A 24,694-nucleotide genomic window follows, 5' to 3' on the forward strand; every position below is an offset into this window, starting at 1 on the left:
TTTAAAGACATTGGAGTGGAGGAGTGGCCTAGTGGTTAGAGTGGTGGACTTTGGTCCTGAGGAACTGAGTTCGATTCCCACTTCAGGCATAGGCAGCTCCTTGTGACTTTGTTCAAGTCACTTAACCCTCCATTGCCCCATGTAAGCCTCATTGAGCCTGCCATGAGTGGAAAAGCGCGGGGTACAAATGTAACAAATAAATTCAAAGACAGACAATTGGCTGTCATCCAGGCACATATTGCTTTTACATAAAGCTCCATAGACCTGACATAGCTATGGGTGTGGAAATGAAGCAGTTGACATATGAAAGTTACAGTATTCTGTAAGTTACATGAGTAAATGGGATCCTTGCCCACATACACCCTCCTCACATTTATGTGCTATGAACGTTACACGCACCAATGTGCTAAGGCATCCTGCTGACAATTTTGAGGGTAGGTAGGGTAGGTGTTGTCACGGGCAGGGTGCTTCTGATGCCAACTAGCTGCCTTTCACCACTGACCACCTCTTCAACATCCTCCATCCTTCTATAAAACACAGTTCTTAAGAGCCACTTCATATCATGAGTAACCAGGCTTTTATTAGGGCTTCAAAAATGAAACACCGCCTTAGCTTCCACTGCCCTATTATTCCTGCAGTATCCCAACTGAAGTGGGTATAAGTCAATTTGCACAGTCTTTCCTCTGGGTTTCCTCTCCTTTAGGCAATCCCTGGGACACCAAGCCTGACCCCACCAGGGTTTTGGGGCCATCGCTCTCCCCCCTTCTCTCTTCTTCTTTTCCTTTCTCACAGTTCCAAGGCAAGGTTGTTCCCTCCAATCTTCTTCACACTTGCCAAAAAGTCCCGAAACAAACCCCGCAAACCACAGCCCTGGCTTTTCTACTTTTCAGCCATAAGGCTGGGGCAGCCTCCTGCCTACTTTCACACACTGGCCCGCCTGCTGCTGCCTTATTTACACAGTGCTTGCCTTCTGGATGAGTGGTTTCCAAAGCCCAATTCAAGCTTAGCTTCTTTGCTCATTTCCTCCTCAGCGTCTGGGTTGTTCCTTGCCCATGGTTTGTCTCAGGCCCCCCTTCTTCCCGTGGCTTACAACATCCTGTTCCACCGTTTCCTAGTTAAGCATCTATTTTGGGGTCCTACTCGCCCTGAGCTAGAAAGATAACCCGCTTACCCCCTGCAAGCTTTTTATGTCCACAGGCTCCAGGACAAGGTTTTGCTCTGGGGTCTATCTCTCCTTCTCTTCCCTGTGTCTGAGATTGCTCTCTCTCTCTAGGCTGGGCTTCCTAGCTGTGGGAGTTCTCCAACCCCTCCCTTGGACCCCTCCCACCTTTGAGTAGCAGCTAAAGAGTTTAGAGTAACTGGAACCTTCCCTTAGTGTGGTGTCTTCCCTGCTCCTAAGAAACACTACAACTCCTTCTAGCCACTGGGATTCCACTCCACATTTTCCTTCTTCCCTTCTGAGCTCTAAGCCCTGGGACCATGGTCTGACCAGTCACACATGGAAGTGCTAGTATGCACGTTTGCAAGGCACACGTAAACATGGGCATCTAGATTACAGAATTGCCCTTCACACGTGCCTGCATGAATGGGTTTCTTGCCACAGAACTGAATGAGCTACAAGTATTGTAATGAAACTGGAATGGGCTCATAGAACCTGATATTCAGCCGGCGAAGATCAGCATTTTGCTGGCCACCTCCGGCATTATGCTTAGAAATTCAATGCTGGACCATGTCTGAGCTTCAGCATTGAAATTCCAGGTTTGTGGAGCCGGCTAACACATAGACAATTAAGTATGATATCCAGCACATAACTGGCTATGGGTTAAAGCATAGGACTGACTTTTATGTGGTCCTATTTATGTGGTTAACCTAGCTGGTTATGTACTAAACATCGACACTTAACCAGCCAAGCACTGACTCTGCCCCCAGAACGCCCCCAAAATAGCCAGTTTGCAGTTTGTTGCTAACCGGTTATTTTCAGTGGTACTAACCGATTAAGTTTATTTATTTATTTATTGTGAACACTTATATCCCCACCGAGGCAGGCTCCATGTGGCTTACAACATTCAAGTAAAATAGTAACACAGTAATACTAGAGCAACAGAGAATTAGGCAGAAGAGGGGAAGGGAGGGAAACAAAAGAATAAAGGGATGAGGAGTTGCAGGAGGTCAAGCAGCAGAGGAGTACGACCGATCACATAGGTAGGTCTTTAGGGACTTCTTGAACAGGCTGTGATCGGATAGCTCTCTTAACGACAGTGGTAATGCGTTCCAATAACAGGGACTCATAAAGCTAAAAGAGGAGCCAAAAAGTAGTTTGTATCTCAAGTTTCTGCAGTTTGGAAAGTGTAGATTGGGATAGGTGCGGGACGACCTCACGGAATTTCGTGGCGGAAGGTCAATCAGGCTATACATATAAGCAGGAGCGTCCCCATAAACCATCTTGTGGGTAAGAGCACGGAGTTTAAATTCAATACGTTCTTTAATTGGGAGCCAGTGGAGCTTTTCACGAAGGGGTTTTGCTGCCACAAACCGAGATTTGCCAAATAGAAGCCTCGCCGCCGTATTCTGGATTTTCCTAAGGGTATGTTCTTTGCAGCCGGTGTAAATTCCATTGCAGTAGTCGAAATGGCTCAGGACGAGGGAATGGAGTAGGGTCCTGAAGAGGTCAAACGGCAGGAACTGCTTGATACGCTTAAGAGACCTCATGGAAAGGAACATATGCTTCACAATTGATGATACTTGGAGGTCGAGAGTCAAGTGGGAATCCAGAGTGACCCCGAGAAGCTTCAAACTTGTTGAGATAGGGATGGAGAAGTCCAGCGCAGCAATCGTGCCCTGGACAGACTGTTTGAACGGGGAGGAGAGAATGAGGCAAAGTTTGGCTCAAAACTAGTGGTTAGCCCCGAACAGGTGATTTAACCAGCTATGAGCAGTTTCTGGTTCGTTAAAACACTTTGAATATCAACCTCATTGTTTTTAGTTGTGTTATCATTTATCATTTATTCATTTTATATACTGTTTCTTATTGCTATTGCGAAACAGAACGGTTTACATTAAAAAGAAATACTTCTCATACAAACAAACAAATAAGAACTCCAATCATTGATAGAAAAGCACAGCAACCCAAAAAGACAAAGAAATACATTTCTAATAAAATCTACTACTCCAAAAAAACACCACCACCACAATTACCTATTACCTCATTCCTTCCCTGATGAGAGTGTGTGTGGGATTATGTTTTATGATGTAAACTGCTTTGGGTTCTCTTATGGGAGAATACAGTAACATATAACCCTAAGAACGGAAGAGAATAGAAAGTACAGCCAGCAAAGCCTTCTATTCTCATCACACCATTGGGAATTATTTTACTCATCTGGATGTATACGAATGCTGCTTATTTACAGGAAGTTTGCAGAGTTTATTTTGCTTCTGGTAATATGAAAAAATATATAACATGAGAAGTTTAATTGGCTACTTTTGGCCCCTGAAGGTTCCCTGCCGTATTCACAGCTCATATAGGTTTTTGCGATGCCAGGTGTAGCATATATAATTTACGAGTTTTACCAGTCTTGCTACATTAAGGCAAACTTAGAATACTTGAAGCTCTTTAAAGGCAATTAAAATTAGCATAAAGGAAAAACAAACCCATCCTGCATTGTGTACTTTCCCAAGTCCCTGGAGCAAATAAATCTCTTCTCTTCTGTGGAATCATTTCATTAAAGATTCTGCTACTACACAAGAACTGGGAGATGAGGGCACTAGTGGACTGTACCACTGCCAAGTAAAAAGTTTTAACTCTTCAAATAATCAACTACCCATATATATGAAATTTATAAGTGCTTTCCAATTAATTAACACACTTTTAGGGTAAAATAAATGTGTGACGTCACAGAGATTCTCTTCAAAAATAGAAGCGGTATAACAAACAATAAACGATAAACGACTTTCTGTTGTAACCACAGAATTGCAAGTTGTGCATTTAACAAGTGAAGAAAAAAAAGGAGAGCATGGTTCATGCAATTATTTCAACGTCTCAGTATTTGCATGCATATGTGTATGATTGTGCGCTTATATTTGTGCTGCCCCTGTATGTCAGTTGGGGGGTGGGTGGGAGATAAATGTTTTTATAGCTAACTATTAGGTGCCACTGTCAACAGATTTCAAAGGATTCATTTTAAAGTTTAAACAAAGATGTCACTGTAGCAAGGCAACAGGCATTGCTTTGCTTCTCCAACATACATACATAGGAGTCACTACACATAGCAACCATTAAGAAACACATACAATTCCGTCACCTAGTTTCACAGTAGAATTTATAACAAAGAAAATGAAATACATATCAGAACCATCAAAAGCCAGCCTAACTGAAATTTGGCTGTTCCTTTTGGTGGCCATCTTACTTGACATCACTTCCTTTCCTTGTATGTATGTATGTATATATATATATATATATATATATATATATATATATATATATATATATATATATATATATATATACATACACACACACACACACACACACACACTTGACCTGCTTGATGTGAACTGAAACAAAACATGTTAAAGATCCTAAAGGAAAAGTCCATAGACCGTTATTAAATGAACTTGGGGAAAATCCACTATTTCTGGGATAAGCAGTATAAAATGTTTTGTACATTTTTGGGATCTTGCCGGGTATTTGTGACCTGGATTGGCCACTGTTGGAAACAGGATGCTGGGCTCGATGGACCTTTGGTCTTTCCCAGTATGGCAATACTTATGTACTTATCAGGCTGTGGCCTAGATAGATTCATCATTACATTACTACTGTCTTTTTAAGCTATATATTTTTGCTCTGTTCTGGGAAGCTCTCAAAGTATTATTATTGAAGATTAAATAACTAAATTTTCTGCCTATTTACAACCCAAACTTTTATAGACTGCTGCTCAGTCTGTCTTCAGGAACCAACCGTCAATCTTACTTTGAACTTCTTACAATTATTTTGGATGGAGAAAAGAAATGTTATCTTCCCTTCACAGTTCAAATAACTCTCCTCATGCCCTGTGATTGGAGCTGGATCCTTATTTACATCTAACCCTCCTGGACAACAAAGAAAAAGCCGACAGCAATCTGCATCAATTGGACCATCAACTGGACCATCCAAGGATATCAGAAACAGAAACTCTAAAATTCATACCTACGTTCTTTGATTGGGAGCCAGTGTAGCTTTTCTCAGAGTAGTCCCAGGATACATGATAGACCTCATAGATCTACCAACCAGAAACAGAATCGGATCATCACGATCACACCTAAACTTACATTACCCAAATTGCAAAGGCCTTAAATACAAAACAACTTACGCATCCAGCTTCTTCTATGTAAGCGCACAACTATGGAATGGACTTCCAAAAGCTGTAAAAACAATCCATGACCATCTAAAACTTCAGAAAATCACTAAAAACCAACCTCTTCAAAAGGCTTACCCCACCGATCCAACATAAATCCCCACACCCAGCAACACAGCACAACTAATGATCGTACAGGACAATATACAATCTTCATTCCCTTCAACCTTCACGGTTGCCTGACACACACCTACCTCATTCGACCACAATACAACCTTGTATTTGTTATCAACCAACTGGCGAACGCCTTTACAGTACTATGTAAGCCACACTGAGCCTGCAAATAGGTGGGAAAATGTGGGGTACAAATGTAACAAATAAATAAATGTTCTATTACGTATTGTATTGACATTGTAAATATTATACCATGTCATACTTTGTATTGTTTTTGAATATTTTTACTGCTGTAATTGTGTATTGCTCATGTTTGATTTATTCTTACTGTACACCGCCTTGAGTGAATTCCTTCAAAAAGGCGGTAAATAAATCCTAATAAATAAATAAAATAAATAAATAAATAAATAAATAAAATACCACAGAAAATGAAGTTTCCACATACATTTCTTATCTGTTAGCAAAGCTAGAGCAGCTGCCAGCAATGTAGTAGCAAACATGCTTTTTATATAGTTGTACACTTCTTCATTGGCTCTCTGGCCATCATTGTCCCCTAAACAGAGAATCCCCCCCCCCCCCCCCCCATATTCATCTGGCAGTGCCGCTAGCTGCATCCACCAGCACTGACCCTGGATATTCAATGCTGGGCCATTTCCAGTGACTGGCACTGAATATCTGAGGGTTTTATGGTTGGCTCTAACTTAACCAAGTATGTGAATATTCAGCGCTGGCTGGTTAAGCTCACAGCAGGCAAAGATAGGACTGCTATTTATGTGGTCCAATTTGCTCACTAAACTTAGTCGACCAGTGCTTGAATATTCACAGATAGCTGGCTATATTGATTTTTAGCTTCAGGTCTCTTGACCTGTTTTTGGATAGCCCTAGGAATGTTCATTATATACAATCTCCCTTTGAAATCAGAAACATTCTTCCTGTTATTAGCCAGTATGGTTTCAAATCTAGCTGCCTGATCAATTGATTTTTGCAGTTTGCCATGTCTTGGTGAAGGAAGGTTGACGGACTGAGCCAAAAGATGGCCACTCCATCCATGGCTCTTTTTAACCTGTTTTCCAACTCTTTCATTGCTACTTCAGGCCATTCCGTAGCCTGCCTCCCTCCATTGTGTACATGTGGGTGTGTCTGCTTGAACTTATTTATTTTGTAAAAAATTACAACCCGCTTAACACCTAAGCAGTTACCATAAAAACATATACAATAAAAAAAATTATAGACAAAATAAAAATACAAATACGGATATGCTGCTACAATCATCTTCCATCATTTGTCAGTGAATAATCATTAAAAATTAGCAAATGCCTAAACAAAAAGCCGTGTCTAACAATTTCTTAAACTGCAAACTATATAAACATAAATGCAACTAACCAGGTAAGGTGTTCCACATCAACGACCTGCTATCAAGAATGGTGAAGTCCTCATCACAGTATTTAATAAATCCAAAGCTAGCCAAATTGCTAAATCAGACCTTAAGCCCCTACCAGAAGAAAAAAAAACCTTAATAACAAATTGAAAATACCATGGCCCTGAACATACACAGATTGATGAATAATGGACAAAATTTTGTATAGTATCCTAGATTTTACAAGCAACCAATGAAGTTGTTTCAGTACTGGAGTAATATGGTCAGATTTGGAAACTCCTGCAACCATCCTTGCGGTAGCATTCCGCACTATTTGTAGAGCTTTAATCCGACAACTAAACACACCCAATTAAAGGGAATTACAATAGATACCACCATACTCTGAACCACTCTCCTAAAATCACCTGAACTCAACATAGGCTTCACTGATATAACAAACACAAATATAGAAAAGATGATTGGATCATATCCACAATTTGTGTCTGCATTGTAAGTTGGGCATCCAAAACCACCCCCAGCAACTTTTTTTCTTTTTTTTTCACAGGTACACCCATTTCCCCCATCCGTATATAAGTACATAAGTAATGCCACACTGGGAAAAGACCAAGGGTCCATCGAGCCCAGCATCCTATCCACGACAGTGGCCAATCCAGGCCAAGGGCACCTGGCGAGCTTCCCAAAAGCAACCAATTATCTACCACTCTCCCCACAATCATAATTTCTGTTTTCTCCGTATTCAATGCAAGTTTATTCACAGTCATCCATTTACCTATTTCCCTTATATATTCTGTAACTTGATGAGAAGAAAGCGCAGATCCTCAAAACGACACTGGGTGGGGAAGTGATCATCAGCATATCTATATATATATAAAACTCACCCTCAACGTTCTATTTGCACTGACGTCACTGAAGCCAGGTTCATAAGTTCGAAGCTCTGAAGCCACACAAAATCACAGTCTGTGGGCCCCGCCCTCGCGTCAAACGTTATGACGTTGAGGGCGGAGCACATTCTCAGCTCTAACGTTGTACTGCACTGTAGCTCTGCTCCGCCCTCGTGTCAAAACGCGATGACGTCGAGGGCGGAGCTCACGTTACTCTATTGGTTCCTACTGCAGGGGCATTCACATGACGCTGAAATCTTCTGTTTCGGCAGGTCAGTGGGGTGGGGGGGCCTTCGGAGAGGGGGGAGCGTTGGCAGCGACGACATCGGTGGGGGTGGAAGGGGGTGCACTGCCAACACACACATCGGGGGGAAGGGAACGGTCACGGATGCTGGGGGGGGGGGGGCGTGCCAAAAGGGCCAGGGTCACAGCACATTCGTACGGAGGCTGCAGGGGGGCCGGCGACACACGGAGACACAAAGGGACGGAGGGGAGCCTTGCTAGCGCCCGTTTCATTGCGATTTGAAATGGCCCTTCGTTACTAGTAAGCAATAATTCACTCCCAAACACCTTACACAAAGGAACCATATAAATATTAAATGAAAGTGCAGCTAGGGCTGACCCTTGTGGAACCCCTCTCTGTATCTGAATGGTCTGTGACACCTTCCCCCAACTTTTAACACAAACAGCATGCTCTGTCAGATAGGAAGTGAACCTGTCATATACTCTGCCACCTATATCCAGCTGTTTCAACCTAACAACATATCAAAATCCACATTAACATCTGTATGCACTATCTGTGTGTATGTATCTCTGTTGGCTGTGAGTATATCTGTGATTGGGAAAGGAAAGGAGATGACAGGTGAAGGGAAGGGATATATGAAGGGAGTAATTCCCTAATAGTTATGTTTCACCACATCAATCTTTCTATGCTGTGGAACTCTCTCTCCCCATAAAAATCTATTAGAACATTCCTGGGGGGAGGGATGGGGGTAGATAGGTATTAAAAATCTGAGCTGGTAAGATAACTGGTTAATTTCCCAATTAGAAGATTTGGTCTTTGGGTACTGGTAACTGGCCAGTAGACGGCCCACTTAAAAACAAAGGTGTTACTGAGTCACTGTCCCCACCCAGAGGGACCAGGAATAGAAAGAGGCAAGATAGGCCAGGGAGCAAAGAACCCATGAAAACTAATGCAACAGAAGCACAGAGAGGGAACTGAAACAGTGCTATAAATTACTCACATACTTTTGTACTTGCATGGAAGCAGGTGTGAAAGTATGGACAGAAACTGACTCTCAGAAATTGACTGTGCTAGCTCCATGCATAATTTCTTTCCTCTGAAACTGAATCCATTCATATTTCACAACAAGTGAACATATGCCTGCTTTCTCAGTGTGTATACTTTCACTTTCACCTGCTTGGGGTGGGAGGAGGAGAGCATTAATAATCAAATGATCACCTCAGGTTTGCCTGTTTAAATTGCTCTACTCTTCTCCATTGTTTCTCTAGGGATACTGAATTTGTTTTTTTCACATACCACAACAGGAATAAATCTCACTTCTAAGATAAATATATTGTACATGATCTCAGTCTATCAAATTTGTTTCAGTATTTGCATTGTGCCAAACAGTTTCCTTTTTAGAGTTCACAGAATGTAATAAGTATTGGCAACATATCAAGGCTGGTGGCATGCAATGCAATGGAATAATTTATGTATTTTATTCAACATCTTTTTGGAATTTGATTACATTTACTTGCACAGTATCTCCTTTTTATCTTCAGGAGTCCACCTGACTGTAGTAGCCCTCTGCACTTTTTTAAATTAGTTTCATTAATTTCCTACTGCAGTGGGTCTATGAATGGGTTGACCATGGCAAATGACACCAGGGGTGTCGTGGAGGGGCATAATCGAACGTGAACGCCCATCTCCATGGGCGTCTATGTCCGAGAACAGGTACATGAAGGGGCGGGACAGACCATATAAAAAAAATGGCCGCCCATCTTTTTTTTCGATAATACGGTATGTGCCCGGCAAATGCATCAGAGTTGTGCAGATTTGAGCTTGGCGGTTTCGTTTTTCAGCAATAATGGAAACCGAAGGCGCCTAGCTCAAAAATGAACAAATCCAAGGCATTTGGTCATGGAAGGGGCCAGGATTCGTAGTGCACTGATCCCCTTCACATGCCAGGATACCAACCGGGCACCCTAGGGGACACTTGTAACAATTAAAAAAAAAAGTCAAATACCTCCCAAGTCCATAGCTCCGTTCCTTTGGGTGCTGAGCCCCTCAAATCCCCCTTAAGGCTGAAGGGGGGCACCTAAATGTGGGTACAGTGGGTTTTGGGGGCGGTTTGGAGGGCTCCCATTTACCACCACAAGTGTAATAGGTAGGGGGGGATGGGCCTGGGTCCACCTGCCTGAAGTCCACTGCACCCACTAACAACTGCTCCAGGGACCTGCATACTGCTGTGATGGAGCTGGGTATGGCATTTGAGGCCGGCATACAGGCTGGAAAACAAAGTTGTTAAAGTTGGGGGGGGGGGGGGTTTGGTGGGACGGGGTTAATGACCACTGGGGGAGTCAGGGGTGGTCATCCCTGATTCCCTCCGGTGGTCATCTGATCATTTAGGGCACTTTTTTGGGACTTGTTCGTGAAAAAAAAAACCGGTCCTAAAAAAGTGACCTAAATTCGCGCTAAAAACGCCTTTCTTTTTTCGATTATCGGCCGAAGGCGCCCATCTCTCCTTGGCCGATAAATACACCCCAGTCCCACCTTCATCACGCCCCCGTCAACTTTGTTCATTCCTGCGACGGAGTGCAGTTGAAGACGCCCAAAATTGGCTTTCGATTATACCGATTTGGGCACCTATCTCCTGATTTGGGTCGAAATCTGGGTGCCCATCACTTTCGAAAATAAGGCTGATAATCATAAGTACATAAGTACATAAGTAATGCCATACTGGGAAAAGACCAAGGGTCCATCGAGCCCAGCATCCTGTCCACGACAGCGGCCAATCCAGGCCAAGGGCACCTGGCAAGCTTCCCAAACGTACAAACATTCTATACATGTTATTCCTGGAATTTTGGAGTTTTCCAAGTCCGTTTAGTAGCGGTTTATGGACTTGTCCTTTAGGAAACCGTCCAACCCCTTTTTAAACTCTGCTAAGCTAACCGCCTTCACCACTTTCTCCGGCAACGAATTCCAGAGTTTAATTACACGTTGGGTGAAGAAAAATTTTCTCCGATTTGTTTTAAATTTACTACACTGTAGTTTCATCGCATGCCCCCTAGTCCTAGTATTTTTGGAAAGCGTGAACAGACGCTTCACATCCACCTGTTCCACTCCACTCATTATTTTATATACCTCTATCATGTCTCCCCTCAGCCGTCTCTTCTCCAAGCTGTATAGCCCTAGCCTCCTTAGTCTTTCTTCATAGGGAAGTCGTCCCATCCCCGCTATCATTTTAGTCGCCCTTCGCTGCACCTTTTCCAATTCTACTATATCTTTCTTGAGATGCGGCGACCAGAATTGAACACAATACTCAAGGTGCGGTCGCACCATGGAGCGATACAACGGCATTATAACATCCTCACACCTGTTTTCCATACCTTTCCTAATAATACCCAACATTCTATTCGCTTTCTTAGCCGCAGCAGCACACTGAGCAGAAGGTTTCAACATATCATCAACGACGACACCCAGATCCCTTTCTTGGTCCGTAACTCCTAACGTGGAACCTTGCATGACGTAGCTATAATTCGGGTTCTTTTTTCCCACATGCATCACCTTGCACTTGCTCACATTAAACATCATCTGCCATTTAGCCGCCCAGTCTCCCAGTCTTGTAAGGTCCTCTTGTAATTTTTCACAATCCTGTCGCGATTTAACGACTTTGAATAACTTTGTGTCATCAGCAAATTTAATTACCTCGCTAGTTACTCCCATCTCTAAATCATTTATAAATATATTAAAAAGCAGCGGTCCTAGCACTCTTTCTATCAAATAGTCTTGGTGCTTAAGATAAATATAGGTACTTTTTAATTCTGAATGATATGCGGTCAATATGACATTATTATTTTTTTGCCAAGTTTTTCGGATAATTTTTAGTACTGAGACACTATTATGTGCATTAATATTTGAGTTGACCACTGCTAAGGGAGGGAAAACAGGCTTTGGTTATGCAACTCGACTAATTGAATGCATTCAATGTAGTTGACCATGATTTATTGTTGAGTATTTTGAATAATACTGGAATAACAAGAAATGTATTAAGTTGGTTTAAGGGTTTCCTTAGGGCAAGATCTTATATGGTTAAGATGGATGGCGCGTATTCAGAGAAATAGCATGTGATTTGTGAAGTTCCTCAGGGTTCTCCACTCTCCTCTGTCCTATATGGTTAGTATCTTAGGATTTTATTTAGGTTTGGCTGGTTTTACAGTATTCATGTAAGCAGATGACCTCACAATTCTGATTCCAATATTAACAGTTGTTGAAGATGTGAAATTTCAGATACAGGAATTTATGTCTGATTTCTATATGGATAGTAAATAATCGCCTAAAACTTAACAGTGAAAAGACCAATTTTGTTTTGGTTGGTCAAAAGGAAGTTCCTTTTCTTTAGTAGTGAATGGTTTGACCTATAAATTGGAATCATCATTAAAAATTTTAGGAATTACTTTAGAACAAGATCTGACATGGGAAGTTCTGGTGAATGGCCTTGTTAAGAGATATTTCTGGCTTATGAATAACCTGAGGAGACATTTTGGTTATTAGTACAAGCTTTGATCTTGACTAAAATGGATTACTGTAATATCACTTATCTGGGATGTGCAAAACGTCTTATTAGAAAATTACGGACTATCTAAAATACGGCCATTTGGCTTATTTGTGGCCTGAGAACATTTGATAGAGTAACTCTATATTATATCCAATTTTATTGCTTGCCAGAGGAGGCCCATATAGTCTTTAAACTATGTTGTTTCATTTTTAAGATTATTCGGGGTTATGCCCCAGCTTATTTGTGGTCACTAGTTAATATGAAGTCTTCAAAATATAACAACGGATACTATTTGTGATTATCATTTCCTTCATATAAACTAATTTTCTCCATCCTGTTTACCTATCAGGCAGCTAAAACTTTGAATTCTTTTCCATCCATTGTGATTTCTCTTCCTCAATACATCTTTTCATAAATTGCTTAAGGCAACTTTATTCAAGAAATATGTACTTCCTGGTTAATTTTAGATTAGTTTTAATTGATTTGACATTAACAACGTATTTTCTATTATAGCTTTGTAAGCTCCCAGTTTACTGTTCTGGTTTTATGATATATAATCCACTCCGAGCTCATATTTTTTTGGTGAAAGCAGAATAGCAATTCCTGGTAATGTAATGTAATGTAATTCTTCAATTGTAGATGTCACTGTGTGAAGGTGCTCAGCAAGATATTGTGTGACAAATTTATTTTCTCCGCTATGAAATTAAAAGCAATTCATTGGTATCTCCACAGAGGTCTTACAGACATCTCTGTAGACTTTTCTCGAATTTCTCCATTGTTTTCTCTTAAATTTCTAAATACAGTGGTGGAAATAAGTATTTGATCCCTTGCTGATTTTGTAAGTTTGCCCACTGACAAAGACATGAGCAGCCCATAATTGAAGGGTAGGTTATTGGTAACAGTGAGAGATAGCACATCACAAATTAAATCCGGAAAATCACATTGTGGAAAGTATATGAATTTATTTGCATTCTGCAGAGGGAAATAAGTATTTGATCCCCCACCAACCAGTAAGAGATCTGGCACCTACAGACCAGGTAGATGCTCCAAATCAACTTGTTACCTGCATGACAGACAGCTGTCGGCAATGGTCACCTGTATGAAAGACACCTGTCCACAGACTCAGTGAATCAGTCAGACTCTAACCTCTACAAAATGGCCAAGAGCAAGGAGCTGTCTAAGGATGTCAGGGACAAGATCATACACCTGCACAAGGCTGGAATGGGCTACAAAACCATCAGTAAGACGCTGGGCGAGAAGGAGACAACTGTTGGTGCCATAGTAAGAAAATGGAAGAAGTACAAAATGACTGTCAATCGACAAAGATCTGGGGCTCCACACAAAATCTCACCTCGTGGGGTATCCTTGATCATGAGGAAGGTTAGAAATCAGCCTACAACTACAAGGGGGGAACTTGTCAATGATCTCAAGGCAGCTGGGACCACTGTCACCACGAAAACCATTGGTAACACATTACGACATAACGGATTGCAATCCTGCAGTGCCCGCAAGGTCCCCCTGCTCCGGAAGGCACATGTGACGGCCCGTCTGAAGTTTGCCAGTGAACACCTGGATGATGCCGAGAGTGATTGGGAGAAGGTGCTGTGGTCAGATGAGACAAAAATTGAGCTCTTTGGCATGAACTCAACTCGCCGTGTTTGGAGGAAGAGAAATGCTGCCTATGACCCAAAGAACACCGTCCCCACTGTCAAGCATGGAGGTGGAAATGTTATGTTTTGGGGGTGTTTCTCTGCTAAGGGCACAGGACTACTTCACCGCATCAATGGGAGAATGGATGGGGCCATGTACTGTACAATTCTGAGTGACAACCTCCTTCCCTCCGCCAGGGCCTTAAAAATGGGTCGTGGCTGGGTCTTCCAGCACGACAATGACCCAAAACATACAGCCAAGGCAACAAAGGAGTGGCTCAGGAAGAAGCACATTAGGGTCATGGAGTGGCCTAGCCAGTCACCAGACCTTAATCCCATTGAAAACTTATGGAGGGAGCTGAAGCTGCGAGTTGCCAAGCGACAGCCCAGAACTCTTAATGATTTAGAGATGATCTGCAAAGAGGAGTGGACCAAAATTCCTCCTGACATGTGTGCAAACCTCATCATCAACTACAGAAGACGTCTGACCGCTGTGCTTGCCAACAAGGGTTTTGCCACCAAGTATTAGGTCTTGTTTGCCAGAGGGATTAAATACTTATTTCCCTCTGCAGAATGCAAATAAATTCATATACTTTCCACAATGTGATTTTCCGGATTTAATTTGTGATGTGCTATCTCTCACTGTTACCAATAACCTACCCTTCAATTATGGGCTGCTCATGTCTTTGTCAGTGGGCAAACTTACAAAATCAGCAAGGGATCAAATACTTATTTCCACCACTGTATGTTAGCTTAAACAAACAAATTTGAAGGTTGCATGCTCCACCATGGATATCTTGGGATGCAGGGGACCTAGAGACACCCAGCAATAACTCAACAAGCACAGATGGATAAATCTCTAGTCTCTGGAGTTCACTTACACTGAGACTTGATAAGACGATCAGCACCAAAAATGTAACCATCAGGGTCAAATACATGAGCTCAAAAAGTCACAAGGGGCTTTCATCAGTTAGGTAAGAATCACACTGTTGTCCCATAACACCACAGAAGACTTATTTTACGTTCTCAGTTGAAGCCAGGCCTGTGTTACCTGACATCTAGAACTGTTATAAAAATAGAATTCAGTTTTAAATATTGGTGATATTTAATTCAACTGAGAAGAACTCTTAACAGTTGGTGTTTTGGCTTGACTCTAAAATGTAAAAGACATTCAAGTAATTTGTGTGGGAGGCACAAGAAGGAATCTGTGGCTTTGCTCAAATTCATACTCAAGTTGAAGTTACTTTAATTGTAATGTTTATATCTGAAATAAAAACAGATAAGATTTTGAAGATTTACTATAAATATAGGACGCAAAGATTTTTGGATCATCAGATATGGGTATTTCCACATTTGGCCAAGGCCACTCAGAGGAAACGCAGTCAAGTTTTATCATTGCATCCTTGAGCTCTTCAGATTGGAGTTCTTTTCCTACTAAGTTTTCCTTCTAGATGTGTTATCTGGTATAAGAATGCTAAATATATCTTTTTTAAACCATCTCAAGTAACCACTTTCCTTAGTAACAAGGATATAGTTTTATCATCTGAAGATAAGCTGCTAGTTCATTCATCTGTTTAGGGTGCTTTATCTTAGCTCTGCTGTAATTGATATGAAACCTCAACACGTTCCTCTGTTGAATATTCCTGTTTTATTCTCTCTCCTTTATGAAACTCTGCCCCCTCCCCCCAATATAGTAAACTTTAAATGGAGGAACTAGGTTTATCATTTTTTCTCTCTTCTGAACTTATATTATATATAATTAGATTTGACTGTAACTCTCAATTTTTTCTTTTCAAGTATATGATACTTGTTAATAAATTTTGTTGAAATTGCACAAGTTAAAAAAAAACCCCAACAATAACGAAAAAAAAAAACCCCAATGCTCCACTGACAGTAGAGAAGGAAAAAAAAACCCCAGAGATGGTCAAGGGGCTAAAGATGTCACTGGAGCCACATTTAGATTAATAATTTATAGATGACTCGACATGGTCGTGTTTTGGCAAGTGCCTGTGTTGAGGGTCCTTCATTTTCAACGGGAGTAAGCTCAATATGTTTCTACAAACGCTAAGCACCACACACAGTAAGGAGTCCTTTTACCAAGCTGCGGTAAAAAGAGCCCTGCGGTAGTGTCCGCATGTGGATTTACTGCACAATGAGGCCCCATTTTACTGCAGGATGTAAAAAGCCCCCCAAAAGGAATAAACTAACTGATTTTTTTTTTTATTTTTGTTACATTTGTACCCTGCGCTTTCCCACTCATGGCAGGCTCAATGCGGCTTACATGGGGCAATGGAGGGTTAAGTGACTTGCCCAGAGTCACAAGGAGCTGCCTGTGCCTGAAGTGGGAATCGAATTCAGTTCCTCAGGACCAAAGTCCACCACCCTAACCACTAGGCCACTCCTCCTGTGCGGTAAGTAAACACTTGCTGCGTAGCCATTTCCAGGGAAGCCATTACTGCCATCCTTTGAGGAGGCGGTAAGGGATCCTGCGCTAACATGGCAGTTAAAAAAAATGTTTCTGGTTTTTGTCAGAAATGGCATGTGACTTGAGGTACTATGAGGCTGCCACTAGGCATCATGGCAGTCATTTAGTTGTGGCCTCAGACAGTCCTGCCCGACCACCAGGGATTGTTGAAGGTAGGCCTGGGGGAGGATGTGGCAGGGGTGGGGGCCTAGGCCTACCTTTCTATCTTCAGGGTGTGGGTGGAAGGCGGATTGGGGCGGGGGGGTGGGATCTGGATTGGAGCAAGAATTTCATATGCAGGTCACAGCTGATATTCAGCTGGGACACACATAGGTGTCTTACGCAGGTCCTGGCTGAATATCGGCCAGACCTGCATAAGCTTCAGAGGCCATGGCCCTGTGGATTATTTATTTATTTAGATTTGCAGACACCTTTTTCAGCAGTAGCTCAAGGAGAGTTCAAGCCCATCTAAAACTGAGTGTCTGACTATACCCCTGCTTAGGCTGATTATTTATTTATTAGGATATATTTACCGCCTTTTTGAAAGAATTCACCAAGGTGGTGTACAGTAAGAATAAATCAAAAATAAGCAATACACAGTTACAGCAGTAAAAATATTCAAATAACAATACAAAGCATGGCACAGCATACTACTTACAATGTCAACAAAATATGTAATAGAACATTTTAATAGACAGCATAGGGTATAAGCAAAGATGGCACATATTATAGATAGGTAAGAGAGGAGTTAGAAAATAAGGTGACTAATTTAAAGAAAGTTGCACATGAGGTCAGAGAGACTCTTCCTTTTTGGTGGATTTACTTTTTTATTTTTGGCATTTTATCATCTGTTTTTCCTGTACTATGGTATTTTATTTTACATTGCTGAGATATGCCATCAGCATCTTTAGAAGTATCATCAAGACCAAATAAGTAAGCAGATAACATAAGAAAAGCCATGCTGAGTCAGGTCAAGGTCCATTGAGACCAGCATCCCAGGTCACATGTACTAAGTAGATCCCAAAACTACGTTTCCCATAGTCCAGGCCCAGCAATGAAGACTGGCTCTCCCAAACCTGGCTAAATAATTTTTATGGACTTCTTCAGGGACTTGCTCGAACCTTTTTTGAATCCTGCTGTCTTGGTCATCATGGCCACAGCTTAATTATTAAGCACTGTGTGAAAAATAAAAAACTTTCTATGCTACGTTTTCTATCTGCAAGTCATTGGTTTCATGGAGTGTGTTCATGTATTGTTTGATAGGTTAAATAACCATTCCCCTGGTAGCCATTTCACCCTACTCTAAATGTATAATCTTCAATCATATCCCCTCTCAGTCATTTTTTAATGAGAATTTAATTAAATAAGCACAATCAGCATTCATTTTAAAGAAACAGGAAAACCCCACATCTAGGAAGACACAAACCCAAGGAAAAAAATATAAAATTACACGAAATCAAGAAAATACATATATATTTACCTGGTATTAACTATAAGGTGATGTAAACATATCCCCCACTGATAGACATATTATTTCACTTCTTTGTCTAACAGCATCTTTTCTAACTATTCTGGCTCAAAAATATATAATTAGAATCAAGAAATGTAATGAAATTTTGAGGGAAATTTCAAGGCCTCCCCACCAACACCCTCCCACCCAAGGCCAAAGTCCTTGCATTTAACGGAAGAAACTGCTTACACCTTACTTGTGTGGTCCTAAAAAACATCAGAAAAATCAGAATTTTCCAACCACAAAAATGCATTCATTTTGAAATTAGATCTTAACATATTTGTTTTATTCTTCCCAGAAGAGAAGGTGGACCAGGAAAGTAGCATGTGATAAGTCATCTTCACTAGTTTCCAAAACTGGGTCAAATTAATAAGTTCATTAAATTTAGATGACTATAAGGCTCATTTTCAAAAAAAAGAAAAACGTCCAAAAAGTGACATAAGTCTGCATTTAGACATTTATCTCACAAAAAATGTCCAAATCAATATTTTCGAAACCTCTTTTTAGATGTTTTTCTCTGAAGTCCATCAGAAGGATGTCTAAATCTCAAGGGGGCATGCCAGGGGCATGTTCAAGGTGGGACTTGGGCATTCCTTAGACGTCTTTCAGCCATAATGGAACAAAACAAAAACGTCCCAAGTTTTGAGCTAGACCTGTTTTTATAAACAAATAGCTGTAGGGGGAATTGAACCCACTTCCCCAGGATCAATGTCTGCTGCACTAGGCTACTCCTCTACTCCACACAAGAAGTGCCCCAAATGACCAGATGACCACTGGAGGGAATCGGGGATCACCTCCCCTTACTCACCCAGTGGTCACTATCCCCCTCCCACCCCCCAAAAATGTGCCAATGCAACTGAAGCTTTTACCTCCTAGGTGCATGTAAATGGTTTCATCCCTGTGTGGATTCTCTGATGCCGTGTGAGGCTTTCTTTTCAACCAAAGCTTTTACCACACTCAGGACATGCAAATGGTTTTACTCTGTCTATTCTCTGGTGCATTGTGAAGTTTATCTTCTGACCAAAGCTTTTACCAGACTCTATACGTGCAAATGGTTTCTCTCCCGTGTGGACTTTCTGATGCACTTTGAGATTTACATTACAACCAAAGCTTTTACCACACTTAGAACTCGTGAATGGTTTCACTCTATTGTGGATTTTCTTGTGTATTTTGTACGTTTTGCATTTGGATGTTTTTTGTTTGCAAATGGACCAAAAAATAAAACATCCAAATCACAAAACGTTTTTCCAAACAGCATTTTCAAAAGGAAAAGATAGACGTTTTTTTTGTAGAAAATGACCTTTCCTGTTCTGATTTTAGGCGTTTTACAAAAAATGTCCCAATTCAGACTTACATGTCATATCCAAAAATGCCCCTTGTGCATTTGACTTGCCCCAAGTCACAAGGAGATGCAGTGGGAATTGAACCCATGTTGCCAGGATCAAAGCCTGCTGCACTAACCATTAAGCCACTCCTCCTCTATTTTGGATGTTTTGCATTTGGACGTTTTTTTTTGTTGAAAATGGACCAAAAAATAAAATGCCCATATCATAAAACGTTAAAAAAAAAACATCCATAGTATTTTCAATACCAAAAGATAGACGACTATCTTTTTCGAAAATGACCTTCTTTCCTGTTCAGAATTTGGATGTTTTATGTAAAACGACCAAATTCTGATTTAGACGTTCTATCGAAAATGCCCCTCCAAGAATGCATTTATTTATTTAGTTAGTTAGTATGACATTTCTACCCCGCATTTTCCCAAGAAAGTTCAGGTTCAATGTGGATTACATAACAAATTAAGAAGAAGCATTACAAGACAATTAATATTAATACAAGAATACAACTATTAAAAAAATTCTTTTCATATTAGCTGAACACAGATCTAAAGAAGTGGGCTTTAAGCAAACTTCTAAATGACATATAATTTTGACTGAGTGTCTGATATACTTGGGTAATGCATTCTAGAGTTTGGTACTTTGGTAAGAAAAATTAGCATTATGGATAGTTTTGCAGGTTAAGTTTTTACAACTTGGGAAATGTAATATGAGATATTCTCTAGATGATGAGGTGGCATTTCATGGTGAAAACTTAATGAGATCTATCATATAAGATGGTAAGAGTGAAGAGTCCACCCCCATCCGGAAGCCCAACACCAGCATTACACTGTACATATTAAAAAACATTTGTTGTACAGCTGGGCTTGAATTTCCCAAATTTGTATGCATGTGGTGGCAGGTACAGACTTGGAGAGCGCTGCAGTGTGCTTGTTGTGCTGGCTCCTGTGCCTGTTTGGGGCCACGGGGCAGTGCTGAGGCCTGGGGAGCTCAACTGATCGAGTGAGGGATGAAGTGAGGTCCCAATAACTTCTCTGGCTACTGCTGGCAGACTGGCACATTGGAGGACACCCAGCCGACCAAGCAACGGCACTGGCGGTAGATTTTCCCATGTGCGCTGCGGGGACACTGGGGGACAAGGCAGGCATTCTGATCATGAGACCGACGGTTGAAGAGCATCAGAGCACAGCACTGGGGCAGGGACAGCAGTGGCGTGGAAGCGCTAGACCGAATGTTCCTGACCCCGACCCACAATAAAAAAAAAGAATAGGTAGGAGGACAGCTTAATAGCTGCATAAATTGAACTGCAATAGTCAAATTTAGTTAAGACTAATGACTGAACTAAAGTGCGACAGACTGATCTTGAAAAGAATGGTTTTAATCTTTTAAGTTTTTACAGTGACTTAAAGACATTCGAAACTACTTTGGAAATTTGGCAATCAAAAGAAAGAAACTGATCAAGTAAGATCCCCAAGATTTTCATTGTTAAAAGAATAAGTAACATTAACAATCTTAAAATTTGAGATGGTTATTGGGTGATAAAGACTAGTTTTATCAGTATTAAGATTCAAGTTTAAATTAAGAGCACAGGATTCCATTAAATCGATACGTGCTTTGATTCTGTTTGCAATCTCAGGTAATTCTTTGATGAATGGGATATAAACTGTAACATCATCAGCATATATGAATGCTGAAAACCCGTTTGATTCTAGCAAATGGCCTAAAGGGATCATCATAATGTTAAACAAAATAGATGATTGAGGAGAACTCTTTAGCACTCCACTACAAGAAACCCATGACGACGAGATAGTACTCAGTTGTTTAACTTGGTAAGACCTAGACTTAAAAAATCCAGAGAACCATTTCAAGACAGTCTACAGATTCCGTAATAGTCAAGTATGTTTAAAAGAATGTCATGATCTACTGTAGAATCAAATGCACTAGACATGTCAAATTGGAGAATTAAAACTTTGTTGCCTAAGATTAATTCTCGTTTTAAGATTGGCTACTAATGTAGTAAGAACGGTTTTAGTACTATATGAGGACCTGAAACTCGATTGATATTTATATAGAATTGAATGATGTTGAAGATATTCCATTAACTGATGAGTGATTAGCCCCTCCAAAACTTTGACTAATAGAGGTATTGAGGTTACTGGTCTATAGTTGGAAACAACACTAATACTAATTTTACTAATTTTCATGATCGGAGTTAAGATTATGCAACCATTGCAAGTAGGGAATATACTCCGAGATAACATTAAAATTATTTGAATGTAGGTGATCAATTAAAGCTTTGGGGGCTGGTTTCAAGAGATAATTAGGACAGGAGTAAAGCAAGCATTGTGATTTGGTATATTTGCAAAGGAAATGATTGACTTGGTCCGATGTAATAGGTTGAAATGTTAACCAAATACTATTCATAGATGAGCAAAAGGGTGATTGATTTTATAAATTAAGGAATTGCTCTAATGAGATGGAAGGGTTTTTCAATTCTTGTTTTATTTTAGTTATTTTCTGTTCAAAATAATAGATCAATTGGTTCACTGAAGGGACAGATTCATTTATGGAGGCTACCTGTTGAATTAACTAAAGCATATAGTTGTCTAAGATTAATTGTTGTTTTGCCTATGAATTAAGAGTAATAAGTAATTTTATCTTAGGAAATCATATGTTTCCAATTGATCCAATTATCGTTAGTTTTAGACCAAATTCTTTCATATCTTCTGCATTTTCATTTCATTTCTAAGAGATCTACATTGCACCAGGGAGATTACCTTGGATTAGGTCTGGATTTTTTGAATAAAGTCAATGGATGGAGGAGAGAAAAATAGTTGACTAAATTGCTCATTTGACCAAAGGTTTATAGGGTCAATTTTACCTCTGGTTTGAAAGGTATGAAAATCTTTTCTTGTTTTAAGATTAAATGTAGCTTCCATCTAATTTAGATATAGTGAAATTGGAAAAGGTGCAAAGAAGGGCGACAAAGATGATACAGGGGATGGGAAGTCTTCTCTATGAGGAAAGGCTGAAGAAGCTGGGGCTTTTCAGCTTGGAGAAAAGGTGGCTGAGGGGAGATATGATTGAGGTCTAAAGGGTAATGAGTGGAATGGAACGGGTCGATGTGGAACGTCTGTTTACGCTTTCCAAAAATACTAGGACAAGCGGGCATGCGATGAAGCTGTAGTGTGGTAAATTTAAAACGAATCGGAGGAACATTTTCTTCACTCAATGCGTAGTTAAACTCTGGAATTTGCTGCCGGAAAAACTGGTTAAGGTGGTTAACTTAGCAGACTTCAAAAAAGGGTTGGACGAAAAAAGGGTTGGAGAAATCAACTCTCAACTATCAGAAGATCAATGGGAAGAAATTTGGTCATCTCTATACAAATCGTCAAAATCATCAGCTCTTACACAATCGACTTTCTATATATTACACAGAGCTATGTGGACACCATATAAACTATCTAAGATATCAAAAGATGCTTCCAATCGTTGCTGGTCCTGCTGCAACAATATAGGAACCTTGGACCATTTAATATATCATTGCCCATTACTGGATGAATATTGGTCTCAAATAGAGAAAACAATTTCTCTTATACTAAATTTAAAGATTTCTTTAACTTACAAAACGATAATAGCAGGAGATTTCGGCATTAACAATACATTATCACCACATATAATTAAACTACTACGTATATTGATCCAAGTGGCTATAAAATTGATATGTCAAAACTGGAAAGATTTTACAAAGTTAACCTACGAAATGTGGTGGAACTCAGTATGTCTAACAGCTAAATATGAAAAAGTAGCAGCAGAGAAATGTGGTTCCTTTATGGCATATAATAAAATTTGGTCTCCGGTGATTAAATATTCATCCAGCTAAGTAATTAATGTACAGGTACTTTACAAACATTGGCATTAATACTATAACATCTGATATGCATGCATACTTCATATGAATATACATATATGTATATATATATAGTCAGAGTACATTGACCTTTCTGTTAACTGTTATTGTCATTGGTACTAAATTTACAATATGTTATAAAATCAATAAAAAACTGATTGACGGCTTCCTGGAGGAAAAGGCCATAGAATGTTACTGAATGGACAAGGGAATAATACACTATTTCTAGGATGGGCGGGACAAATTGCTTGTTCTTTTGGCCGCTGTCGGTGACAGGGTGCTGGGCTCGATGGACCCTTGGTCTGTCCCAGCTTGGCGATGCTTATGTACTTATGTAATATAAATGTGAGGCAGCTATGATCTGACCAAGGAATCGGTAACCATTGTGGATTAAACATGGAAAAATTAAATGAGTCTCCAAATTTGGTTGCTAATATATCCAACTGATGACTTTTGACATGAGAAGATTGGTCACTGAAGATTAGGACTGTCAAAGTGAAGAATGACATCTCCAATCAACAAAATGTCATCATTATTGACACAAGCAGTGCAATGAACTCATTGAACACTGCTTCCACTTGCTCCCAACTTCCAGGGGGCCAATAATATTTGATTTGGCATTGAAAAGGGAGAAAAAAAATTAAGACAGAATACAAATTGACTAAATATCTTATTTTTTCAATAAAACATTGAAAGTATCCAAGTGCCACCCAAGTGCCACACGAAGGTGTTTATTTGGCATGCCCCTTCAGTGTGACATCTAAAGCGCAACGGCTCAGAGGCAGTCACGTTGATATTGCTGCTTGCCAGTGACATAAGCTAACCACCTGCTGTGAAATCTCACAACATGGTCATAGTGGTCCCTACAACATTGCTTCAGTACTTTTGACAACCTTCCAAACATCCAGTATGGAAACTCTAGAGATCCTTCGTTCCTATTTCTATAGCAGGAAAAACTACTGGTTTTGAAGATGACATTGCCTGAAGCTCTTGTGAAGAAGATAATTGAGGCAAGGGGCCAGAGCTCTCCATAAAGAAAAAAACATCTTGGGACAAACCCCACTGATGAGGAACAAAGGAGGTGTTCGGCAGGTTAGGGGTAGGCCTCTCCCTTGAACTTAAGAAGGCTCCAGAGTCAAGTTCAGAGGCAGGAGGGGCAAGCACCATCCCTTTCAAGAAGAATCAAATGTGCTTTGAAAATGAGCACAAGAGTATGTCATAAATGTTTTGACATTTATTCAAACATATTAATTTCCTTTCCGTGAGCCCTACTAGATCAG

General features: G+C 40.4%; 1 protein-coding gene across 6 annotated transcripts in view; it reads right to left on the bottom strand.

Annotated features, from left to right (window-relative positions):
- The window catches only part of PKNOX2 (PBX/knotted 1 homeobox 2), a 765,290-nt gene that overhangs the window by 445,527 nt on the left and 295,069 nt on the right, over positions 1-24,694 (bottom strand). The gene's annotated exons all lie outside the window — the stretch shown is intronic.

Source organism: Microcaecilia unicolor, chromosome 12 (assembly GCF_901765095.1).
Source record: "Microcaecilia unicolor chromosome 12, aMicUni1.1, whole genome shotgun sequence".
Taxonomy (NCBI): domain Eukaryota; kingdom Metazoa; phylum Chordata; class Amphibia; order Gymnophiona; family Siphonopidae; genus Microcaecilia; species Microcaecilia unicolor.